Below are 11,824 nucleotides of genomic sequence, written 5' to 3' on the forward strand. Positions count from 1 at the left end.
AGTGGAGACCAGATTTTGAGTGCAGTCCAGTTAAGAGTTCAGCAGTCTGATGGCAAGTGGGAAAAAACTGTTTCAGAACCTGGTGGACCTGCACCGGATGCTGCAGAACCTCTTTCCAGAGGGCAGCAGGGAGAACAGTCCATGGTGGGGGTGTGAGGGGTCACTGATGATGTTTCGGCCTCGGGACACGCAGCGCTGGGATGAAATGTCCTGGATGGAGGGAAGGGGGGCCCCGATGATCCTCTCTGCTGTCCGTACCACTCTCCTCACGTTCTTCCAGTAGGAGGCGCTGCAGCCTCCACACCACACAGAGAGGCAGCTGGTCAGAATGCTCTCTATGGTGCTTCTGTAGAACGTCTTGAGGATGGGCGGGGGCAGGTGGGCTCTTCTCATCCTCCGCAGGAAATACAAACGTTTCTGTGCCCTCTTGACCAGAGACGTGGTGTTCACAGTCCAGGTGAGGTCGTTTGTGATGTGCACCCCCAGGAATTTGACAGGAATTGAAGGACTTTCAGTCAAGCTCCACATAGACACTAATGTTCAGCCAACATGTCAGCCATACAGACGGGTCTCATTTCACATCCGCCAGAGAGTAGAACAGGAACTCCAAAAACTAGAAGACAATGATATTATAGAGACAGTGACTGAGCCTACACCTTGGGTCTCCCCAATTGTGACTCCACCCAAATAAAGTCTGTAAATCTGTGTAGACATGAGACAGGCTAATACTGCCATCCAAAGTGAACGTCATCTTACTCCCTCTATGGACGATGTCATCCATGAGTTGAAAGGAGCAACAGTCTTTTCCAAACTTGACCTAAAGGCTGGTTACCATCAGCTAGAGCTCCACCTGACAGCAGGTACATGACGACATTCAGCACGCATAAAGGTCTGAGGAGGTACTACAGTCTGAACTTTTTCATATCATCAGCAGCAGAGGTATTTCAAAATGCCATCTGCCAGGCTCTACAAGGGATCGAAGGTGTGAAGAACCTCAGCAATGACATCATTGTGCATGGAAAGACACAAGCATCACAAGATCATGACAAAAACCTCACAACAGCGTTCCAGAGGCTCAGAGAGAAAGGTCTTACCCTTAATAAAGATAAGTGTGAGTTCAACAAATCTAGGCTGGAATTTTTTTGATTCATCTTCCAAGCTGGTGGCATATCTGCCGATCCAAAGAAAGTCGCTGCAATCAAGGAAGCCCCACCGAGGTGAGAAGCCTGCTAGGCATGGCGACATACTGCTCACGTTTCTTTAAAGACTTTGCTTCTATTTCAGCACCACTTTGTGAACTGACCAAGAAAGGCACACAGTGGTGCTGGTTCAATCCCAGCAAAAGCCCTGCAAAACCTGAAAGACAGCTTAACCAGTGAGACTGTGATGTCATATTTTGACCCTTACAAAGACACAGAACTGGCCGTAGACTGAAGCCCCGTTGGCCAGGGGGTTATTCTTTATCAACTTGGAAAGGAAAGAGACACACACTATAGCATAAGCTAGCCACGATCTAAGTGACGTTAAGAGATGCTATACTCACAAACGGAACGAGAAACATTGGTAATAGCATGGAGCTGTGAACATTTCCACCTGTATCTGTATGGACATCCTTTCACTTTAGTTACTGACCACAAAGCGCTGGAAGTCATTTGGACCAACCCTCGTTCAAAACCACCTGCAAGAATCGAACGATGGGGACTAAAGCTTCAACCATACAACCTTCGAGAAGTCTACAGGAAAGGGACGGATAAACCAGCCGACTACATGTCCAGACATCTGATCCCCATACGGACCGGAAACCACACAACAGCAACAAAGGTAAAGAGTATCTTAACTTCCTGGCACAACATGCCACAAAGCCATGACTTTAACTGACATCAAAGAGGCAACCCTCACAGAGAGAGTCCCACAAAAGGATGTTGCACAACTAAGAGACAACACCTGGACCAAGTCAAGGATGACTCACAAGAGATCACCATTCTACAAAAGTACAAGCAAATCTGCAACGATTGGATGACATTCTTCTTCGTGGCACTAGAATCGTCATCCCCTCAGGTCTGGAGGAGAGAGAACTACAATTAGCCGACGAGGGACACCAAGGCAAAGACAAAGACATTGGTCAGGTTGAAAGTATGGTTCCCTAACATGGACCAAAAAGCAGAGCTTGTAGTTAAGAACTGTTTAGCCTGCCAGCCAAACACCCCAGTAACCTTGAGCCCCTCCGAATGTCAGAACCATGGAGTACAATCAGCGCTGATTTCTATGGCCACTACCATCTAGTGAGTTCTTGCTAGTTATAATGGAGGAGTACTCACGCTATCCAATAGTTGAGGCTGTTGGGTCTATTTAGCAAACACTGTTATTCCTGTCCTGGACAAAATATTTTCAATGTTTGGGATTCCCTTCAACAGTTGTTGTTGTGCAACACCCCCCCCCCCCCCCTCCTTCTCTCTACTTCCTCTTCTGAGAGGGGAGATGTGCTACCAGCTCTCCTTCTAACGGGTTAATTGAGTTTCCTAAATCTGCTGGGATTTATCCTGTCCAGAACAGAAGTAAACTCTGTTTAATCTGGTTTCGAGAAACGATTCACCTGGTTTCTGACGGCCAACATCCAGGTGTCCCATCCTGCTTCCCTCTGTGAATTAGCCAGACTGAGCAGCCTACAGCCAACTAGTTTCACAGAGCACACCTGTTAACGGTCGCTCGTTCTCTATCTTACAACTTGCATTTGTTATTGAACCAGGTAGGTTTTAGTGACTCGGGCGAGTCCCAAGGATGAGGTTTTAAATATGGGCTACCAGCAACCTAAAAACATTTTCCACCTCTTCCTCTCCAGAATCAAACATCACAGCTATTTTACAACCATCAAAGAACTTTAAGGTGACTCATTAACTGAATGTCCACAACATCTTTAGATTTTCTTTATGCTAAATATTTTATTAGTAAGGCATTTTTGCAAGGGTCAGTACAGCTTAATTCAGTAGCAGAAATAATCAAATAAGTAAAATCAATCATCTAGTCTATCTTTCCCTACTGCTGACACTGAGAACTAAAAAAGGGAACCTTAGAGAGAGACGGACGGAGTTTGGCGTTTCGAACCCCAGACCTGGCCTGATGATGAAGAAGGTGCTGCAGCAGGAGGAAGATGTTGATCGATGAAGGCCAGGATCTCCGCAGGTCTGATGAGCCTCCTCTCCGCATGGATGCTGAGGTCACACAGGACTTGGTGCTGGCAGGAAAAAAGGCACCAGTTCTTCTTCTTTGTCTTTGTCTTCATCTTTGTCTTTGGGGTCTGAACCCAGCTGATGAGAGAAGTGCGATGTGAAGCCACAGGTTGTGGGCCAGACGGGTTGGTCCCCATGTGCAGGACAGTCTTCGGCTCCGTGGCCCCGGCTCTTCTTCAGCTGCAGAGTTCTTTGTCCATCTCGATCTTGGCTCGAAGCTGCCCGGAGGATCCAACAAAAGGTTCCTCTTTTGCTCCCACCTTTTATAGGGTTTATCCACCTTTTGGTGTGTTAGCATTGGCTAGCACTGTTGCTGTGCTTGTTTCATTGGTTGACTGCTTAGACAGATGATCTCATATCCATCACTGTCTTACAGACATTATGTCCTGATGTCTGTGCTGATGTCTCAGGGTTGATCAACCTCCTACATTTGTTGCCTGCACAACTTTTTCTCTGAAACGTTTACGTTGTTCAACAATCTGTTTCTAAATAAGGTGTTGATCATCTCTGCTCTCCTGTTAGTTCCCCTTTTTCCCTTAACCTTTGACCTTTCACCTACCATCTACCTCCAACATATCAGTGATCTTTAATTGCAGTTACATGTTTTACACCATTTCAAGTTCAATGTTAAAATCACATTTATTTTCTTTAGCTTCTCTGATTTAGCATTCATTTATAATTTTATAACCATAACTTATTAATTATTCTTATTATAATCTTAATGTGAGTTATTACAGATGTTTTCTGAAAAGAAACCAAGAATAATCCATGATTCTAATTATTTAATACCAAAGTTACAGTTACTTGTTTTTCTTGTAAGTGTTCCCACAAATGTAAGTGTAAATATTATTACAAGTAAATCAATATTAATATAAGTATTTTACTTTGAATCTTATCAAATTACTCAAAATGTTTAGATTTAATTCTTTAAAACTTTCATGCTTTAAAATAAGGAATAGTCTCAGCTATTTTTATAAATCTGCAGGCTGGAAACTTCCTCTTTTTCCAGGAAACCTGCTTTTCCTGTTTCATCTCTTTATCTGATTATGATTTCTGATGATTAGATAGAAAAATAAGTAGAATTAAAGCAAAGTTTGCATGAGACAAAAACAACCAGATTGATTTTATTGAAGTTTTAATTTACTGTTGGGCCTTGATGTCACTTGAGTGATTCATTTTAAAGATAACTTTATTGGGGCCTGCCCATAGCAATGCATGGAGGCAGTACTGACTTGCGAAGCAAGTCAGTACTGCCTCCATGCATTGCTATGGGCAGGCACCTATTATTCTACACCCAATAGAATGTCTCTTTATTGGGGCCTGCCCATAGCAATGCATAAGGAGAGAATGTCCCTTTATTTATTTATTTATTGGGGCCTGCCATGCAATGGCAGGAACCTATTACTATTGTCGGAGAGAAGCGTCTCTTTAATATTATAATTCTTTATTTTTCTTCCGTAACCGTTAATGCGGCTCATACCGCTGGGTGCACACCTACAAATGAGGTATCTAAACGTGCAGAAAATTCACGCCATTGTTGCTATTACTTTTGGTGGGATTTGGGCTTAACGTGGCGACATAATTCGCAATAAACTATGAAAAAAAACCCCATTATAAGTCAATGGGAAAAATCCTGGAAATACCCTATTTTTGAGGATTTGCTGTGTCGTCACAAATTCACCTAGAAATGCCATTCAAATTTCATTTTGTAGATACGTCTGTGATCTCTTCGAAAGTGAAGACGGCTCGTCGATACCAGTTACGGTTTGTCCACAATTTGCCTCTAAGCGACCCAAAGTTTCTCATTTTTCCTCAAATTAGAGTGAGAGCCGACCTCGGTTCAGATCTGGGCACAACATTTCTTTCTCTCATCGCTGTAAATGCTCTGACTGAGGTACAGATATGAATCTCGGGACTATCGTAGAAGACACATAGGCCTCTCATACGCTTCAAACGCTTTTCGAATATGTATTACGGTTCCCGAACAGGAATGACTTGTTTCCAATGCTGTTTTTCAGTAAAACGTGTTGGCTCAAACACACAATTGTGTGTTTGAGAGCTCAGAGCTCAGAGCTCACACCCTGCTGAGACCATTATTTACCATAGCAACGGAACTCAAGAGGCTATTGGCTGCTGATTAGGACTACAAATACGCATCACTGTAGTTCTATCTATCCTCAGTTGAAACAGATCAGGACTGAACTGGCCTTTAGAACTAATTGCTGCTATGGGCTGTATATAACTGATTTAACTCAGTAACTGTTACACATGGGATTAGTTTGGAACTTTAAAATTAAGCATAATGAAAATTTCAAAATAAAAGCCCTGAATATTTTTACATGACGTAATTGCTCTTTTTGGCTTTATTTGACTTTTTCATCCAAGGCACTGTTACACATGGGATTAGTTTGGAACTTTAAAATTAAGCATACTGAAAATTTCAAAATAAAAGCCTTGAATATTTTTACATCAGGTAATTGCTGTTTTTGGCTCTATATGACTTTTTTATCCAAAGCACTGTTACACAATGGAATAGTTTGGCCCTCTGAAATGAAGCATACTGAAAATTTCAAAATAAAAGCCTTGAATATTTTTACATCAGCTACTTGTGTTTTGAGCATTATATAACTATTTTAACCCAAGGACTATTATGCATGGGATTAGTTTGGCCCTTTGAAATGAAGTTTAACAAAACTTCCAAAATAAAAGCCTTGACAAAATTTTAAATCGTACTGAATGGTGCACGTCCGCCTTACTTAACGTTCTTGTGGTTCTCCACATGCCATTGATTACGTTGCAGGGTTCTTTAGCATCGATGCTAATTTGTAGCGTGACGACGCCGGGCCCAAACCCGACGGGCGCGCCTTGGCAGGCCCCGGCTAAATTTCTTCCGAAATTGGGGCCTGCCATGCAAAGCAATGGCAGGAACCTATTACTCTACACCCAACAAGCGTCTCTTTATTGGGGCCTGCCATGCAATGGCAGGAACCTATTACTATTGTCGGAGAGAAGCGTCTCTTTACGTATTATTCTTTATTTTTCCTCCGTAACCGTTAATGCGGCTCATACCGCTTGGTGCACACCTACAAATGAGGTATCTAAACGTGCAGAAAATTCACGCCATTGTTGCTATTACTTCTGGTGGGATTTGGGCTTAACGTGGCGACATAATTCGCAATAAACTATGAAAAAAAACCCCATTATAAGTCAATGGGAAAAATCCTGGAAATACCCTATTTTTGAGGATTTGCTGTGTCGTCACAAATTCACCTAGAAATGCCATTCAAATTTCATTTTGTAGATACGTCTGTGATCTCTTCGAAAGTGAAGACGGCTCGTCGATACCAGTTACGGTTTGTCCACAATTTGCCTCTAAGCGACCCAAAGTTTCTCATTTTTCCTCAAATTAGAGTGAGAGCCGACCTCGGTTCAGATCTGGGCACAACATTTCTTTCTCTCATCGCTGTAAATGCTCTGACTGAGGTACAGATATGAATCTCGGGACTATCGTAGAAGACACATAGGCCTCTCATACGCTTCAAACGCTTTTCGAATATGTATTACGGTTCCCGAACAGGAATGATTTGTTTCCAATGCTGTTTTTCAGTAAAACGTGTTGGCTCAAACACACAATTGTGTGTTTGAGAGCTCAGAGCTCAGAGCTCACACCCTGCTGAGACCATTATTTACCATAGCAACGGAACTCAAGAGGCTATTGGCTGGTGGTTAGGACTACAAATACGCATCACTGTAGTTCTATCTATCCTCAGTTGAAACAGATCAGGACTGAACTGGCCTTTAGAACTAATTGCTGCTATGGGCTGTATATACCTGATTTAACTCAGTAACTGTTACACATGGGATTAGCTTGGAACTTTAAAATTAAGCATAATGAAAATTTCAAAATAAAAGCCCTGAATATTTTTACATGACGTAATTGCTCTTTTTGGCTTTATTTGACTTTTTCATCCAAGGCACTGTTACACATGGGATTAGTTTGGAACTTTACAATTAAGCATACTGAAAATTTCAAAATAAAAGCCTTGAATATTTTTACATCAGGTAATTGCTCTTTTTGGCCGTATATGACTTTTTCATCCAAAGCACTGTTACACATGGGATTAGTTCGGAACTTTAAAATGGAGCATAATAATAATTTCAAAATAAAAGCCTTGAATATTTTTACATCAGGTAATTGCGCTTTTTGGCTTTATGTGACTTTTTTATCCAAAGCACTGTTACACAATGGAATAGTTTGGCCCTCTGAAATGAAGCATACTGAAAATTTCAAAATAAAAGCCTTGAACATTTTTACATGACTGTTATACATGGGATTAGTTTGGCCCTTTGAAATGAAGTTTAACAAAAATTCCAAAATAAAAGCCTTTAATATTTTTACATTAACTACTTGTGTTTTGAGCATTATATAACTGATTTTATCCAATGACTGTTATTCATGGGATTAGGTTGGCCTTTTGAAATGAAGTTTAACAAAAATTTCAAAATAAAAGCCTTGAATATTTTTACATGACGTAATTGATTACGTTGCAGCGTTCTTTAGCATCGATGCTAATTTGTAGCGTGACAACGCCAGGCCCAAACCGACGGGCGCGCCTTGGCAGGCCCCGGCTAAATTTCTTCCGAAATTTTCTAGTTGGGGCCTGCCATGCAAAGCAATGGCAGGAACCTATTACTCTACACCCAACAAGCGTCTCTTTATTATAATTCTTTATTTTTCTTCCGTAACCGTTAATGCGGCTCATACCGCTGGGTGCACACCTACAAATGAGGTATCTAAACGTGCAGAAAATTCACGCCATTGGAGCTATTACTTTTGGTGGGATTTGGGCTTAACGTGGCGACATAATTCGCAATAAACTATGAAAAAAAACCCATTATAAGTCAATGGGAAAAATCCTAGAAATACCCTATTTTTGAGGATTTTCTGTGTCGTCGCAAATTCACCTAGAAATGCCATTCAAATTTCATTTTGTAGGTACGTCTGTGATCTCTTCGAAAGTGAAGACGGCTCGTCGATACCAGTTACGGTTTGTCCACAATTTGTCTCTAAGCGACCCAAAGTTTCTCATTTTTCCTTCAGTTAGAGTGCGTCTCTGGCTGCTTGGAGTGAGAGATGAAGACAACTTTTTCAGCCCAAATCATTTTTGAAATCGCCATCACGCCCACAAATATCGCACGATTAGTATCAAAATCGGTCCTGACATTGATACGCCTGTCTGCTCCGGTAAAATGTTTTCGAAATTTATCTAGACCGTACGGTTTTCTGTCACGGTGCTTCAGAGCAAAGTCATGCGACAGGATTTTCTGAGGCTCTCAGGCTCTGTCACTAACAGTTCACACCTTGGTGTGAAACTTATTTACCATAGCAACGGAACTCAAGAGGCTATTGGCTGCTGATTAGGACTACAAATACGCATCGCTGTAGTTCTATCTATCCTCAGTTGAAACAGATCAGGACTGAACTGGCCTTTAGAACTAATTGCTGCTATGGGCTGTATAGAACTGATTGAACTCAGTAACTGTTACACATGGGATTAGTTTGGAACTTTAAAATGAAGCATAATAATAATTTCAAAATAAAAGCCTTGAATATTTTTAAATCAAATATTTGCTCTGTTGAGCAATATATAACTGATTTAACCCAATGACTGTTATACATGGGATTAGTTTGGCCCTTTGAAATAAAGCTTAACAAAAATTTCAAAATAAAAGCCTTGAATATTTTTACATCAACTACTTGTGTTTTGCGCATTATATAACTATTTTAACCCAATGACTATTACGCATGGGATTAGTTTGGCCCTTTGAAATGAAGCTTAACATTTCAAAATAAAAGCCTTGAATATTTTTACATCAACTACTTGTGTTTTGAGCATTATATAACTATTTTAACCCAATGACTATTACGCATGGGATTAGTTTGGCCCTTTGAAATGAAGTTTAACTAAACTTCCAAAATAAATGCCTTGAATATTTTTAAATCAGATAATTGCTCTGTTGAGCATTATATAACTGATTTAACCCAATGACTGTTATACATGTGATTAGTTTGGACCTTTGAAATGAAGTTTAACATTTCAAAATAAAAGCCTTGAATATTTTTACATCAACTACTTGTGTTTTGCACATTATATAACTGATTTAACCCAATGACTATTACACATGGGATTAGTTTGGCCCTTTGAAATGAAGTTTAACAAAACTTCCAAAATAAAAGCCTTGACAAAATTTTAAATCATACTGAATGGTGCACGTCCACCTTACTTAACGTTCTTGTGGTTCTCCGCATGCCATTGATTACGTTGCGGCGTTCTTTAGCATCGATGCCAATTTGTAGCGTGACGATGCCGGGCACAAACCAACGGGCGCGCCTTGGCAGGCCCCGGCTAAATTTCTTCCGAAATTTTCTAGTATTCTTTATTTTTCTTCCGTAACCGTTAATGCGGCTCATACCGCTGGGTGCACACCTACAAATGAGGTATCAAAACGTGCAGAAAATTCACGCCATTGTTGCTATTACTTCTGGTGGGATTTGGGCTTAACGTGGCGACATAATTCGCAAAAAACTACGAAAGAAACCCCATTATAAGTCAATGGGAAAAATCCTGGAAATACCCTATTTTTGAGGATTTTCTGTGTCGTCACAAATTCACCTAGAAATGCCATTCAAATTTCATTTTGTAGATACGTCTGTGATCTCTTCGAAAGTGAAGACGGCTCGTCGATATCAGTTACGGTTTGTCCACAATTTGCCTCTAAGCGACCCAAAGTTTCTCATTTTTCCTAAAATTAGAGTGACAGCCGATCTCGGCTAGAGTGAGAAATCAAGAGACCTTTTTGAGCCCAAAATAATTTTGAAATCGCCATCACGCCCACAAATATCGCACGATTAGTATCAAAATCGGTCCTCACATTGATACGCATGTCTGCTCCGGTAAAATGTTTTCGAAATTTATCTAGATCGTACGGTTTTCTGTCACGGTGCTTCAGAGCAAAGTGATGCGACAGGATTTTCTAGGCTGTCTCAGGCTGTCTCACTGACATTTCACACCTTGGTGTGAAACTTATTTACCATAGCAACGGAACTCAAGAGCCTATTGGCTGCTGATTAGGACTACAAATACGCATCACTGTAGTTCTAACTATAGTGGAACCCTCAGTTGAAACAGATCAGGACTGAACTGGCCTTTAAAACTACTTGCTGCTATGGGCTGTATAGAACTGATTGAACTCAGTAAATGTTACACATGGGATTAGTTTGGAACTTTAAAATGAAGCATAATAATAATTTCAAAATAAAAGCCTTGAATATTTTTAAATCAAATATTTGCTCTGTTGAGCAATATATAACTGATTTAACCCAATGACTGTTATACATGGGATTAGTTTGGCCCTTTGAAATGAAGCTTAACATTCCAAAATAAAAGCCTTGAATATTTTTACATCAACTACTTGCGTTTTCAGCAATATATAACTGATTTAACCCAATGACTGTTATTCATGGGATTAGTTTGGCCCTTTGAAATGAAGTTTAACATTTCAAAATAAAAGCCTTGAATATTTTTAAATCAAATATTTGCTCTGTTGAGCAATATATAACTGATTTAACCCAATGACTGTTATACATGGGATTAGTTTGGCCCTTTGAAATGAAGCTTAACATTTCAAAATAAAAGCCTTGAATATTTTTACCTCAGGTAATTGCCGTTTTTGGCTTTATATGACTTTTTCATCCAAAGCACTGTTACACATGGGATTCGTTAGGAACTTTAAAATGGAGCATAATAATAACTTCAAAATAAAAGCCTTGAATATTTTTACATCAGGTAATTGCGCTTTTTGGCTTTATGTGACTTTTTTATCCAAAGCACTGTTACACATGGTATTAGTTTGGCCCTCTGAAATGAAGCATACTGCAAATTTCAAAATAAAACCCTTGAATATTTTTAAATCAGATAATTGCTCTGTTGAGCAATATATAACTGATTTAACCCAATGACTGTTATTCATGGGATTAGTTTGGCCCTTTGAAATGAAGCTTAACATTCCAAAATAAAAGCCTTGAATATTTTTACATCAACTACTTGTGTTTTGAGCATTATATAACTGATTTAACCCAATGACTATTACGCATGGGATTAGTTTGGCCCTTTGAAATGAAGTTTAACAAAACTTCCAAAATAAAAGCCTTGACAAATATTTAAAATCATACTGAATGGTGCACGTCCGCCTTACTTAACGTTCTTGCGGTTCTCCGCATGCCATTGATTACGTTGCGGCGTTCTTTAGCGTCCATGCCAATTTGTAGCGTGACGATGCCGGGCCCGAACCGACGGGCGCGCCTTGGCAGGCCCCGGCTAAATTTCTTCCGAAATTTTCTAGTTATATATTACTTCTTCCATTACCGTTAATGCGGCTCGTACCGCTGCGAGCCCACCCACAAAAGTGGTATCAAAACGTGCTGCTTATTCCAGGCATTGGAGCTATTATTTTTATAAGGAATTGGACTTACGATGGCGACGTAAAAAGCGAAAAACGAGCCAAATTTCCAACTGCCAAAACGCAGAGCATAACTG

General features: G+C 40.3%; 1 protein-coding gene across 2 annotated transcripts in view; it reads right to left on the minus strand.

The window, feature by feature from the left end:
• Positions 1 to 11,824, minus strand: part of ctc1 (CTS telomere maintenance complex component 1) — an 82,969-nt gene that overhangs the window by 11,778 nt on the left and 59,367 nt on the right. The window lies entirely within an intron of this gene.

Source organism: Xiphophorus couchianus, chromosome 24, assembly GCF_001444195.1.
Source record: "Xiphophorus couchianus chromosome 24, X_couchianus-1.0, whole genome shotgun sequence".
NCBI lineage: Eukaryota > Metazoa > Chordata > Actinopteri > Cyprinodontiformes > Poeciliidae > Xiphophorus > Xiphophorus couchianus.